Here is a 1,020-nt window from a genome sequence, read left to right as displayed (position 1 = left end):
CATCCCTCGGGTGGGCATCGACCAATGCCTGGGACGTGTGTGCGCGTGTGTGGGGGGGCTCGCTGTCCCCAGTGGTTCCGTGGGCGCTCCTCCCCACGCCGGGCTTAGAGACGAGACCCTTGAGCCCACGGGACCCCATAGCTAGCGCAAACGTTTCTGGGGAAAGGTACACGATTTCGGTCACTTGTTAATTATTTATAATTTCTTCTGGACTGAGAGCTTTTGTAGGTTGTGTTTTCCTGCCTCCAGCTACCGTAGTGTCTCAGTTTCCTCCGATTCAGAAAAAAAAAAAATCTTTATGAAGCTTGCCATTGGAGTTCCTGATTAGTGAGAGCTGCTAAGTTCGTTCTGGTTTTCTCGGCCAAGAGAGGGTTCACGGAGGATATGAATTCTGAATATATACACAACTAATTGGAGAGTCTAAAAGATGATCATTGCATGTTTGCCCTGGCTTAATGGGGAAACTGCAAATGTTCTTTCAAATCATATCAGTAATCACCACCCGGCAGCATTTAGGGCATATTTCGTATCATTAAAAGGATGGATATGGGAGGGGGGGGGAAAAATGGATCTGGAGACAGAAAAGAGGAATAGTTGACAATTTTTTAAAAACTTGGCTTAGTTTGGGGATCATTTGCTTGGACTGGGTGACTTATGCAAAATATCTGTTTCTTTCTTCCTGGCTCTCGCCTCCTGGATGTAGACTGTCAGTTTTGGATCCGAGGATGGCGATGGCAAAGCTTACCGGAGTTCCTTGTCAAATTAAAGCTGTCACAGAATAAATTCCGCTGCCTGCTGCGAGGCCCCCGCCCCGCGCACTGCAAACTTCAGTGAGCGAACTGGGTAATCAGTGTTTGGATATGCAGATCCTTGATTTAAAAGGCGGGGTGACCCTCCCAAAAACCTCTCCCGGGGGCCGAAGCCCGCAGGTGCAGTGAGGCGCGCGGGAGCGCGCGCGCGGGTGAAGACGCCTAGCCCGGGGGAGAGGAAGCCGGGGCGCCCGGCGGGGTCTGGCGGCCG

This window comes from Bison bison, unplaced genomic scaffold (assembly GCF_000754665.1).
Source record: "Bison bison bison isolate TAMUID 2011002044 unplaced genomic scaffold, Bison_UMD1.0 scf7180017864166, whole genome shotgun sequence".
NCBI classification, from domain to species: domain Eukaryota; kingdom Metazoa; phylum Chordata; class Mammalia; order Artiodactyla; family Bovidae; genus Bison; species Bison bison.
Note: the sequence above shows the minus strand (reverse complement) of the source record.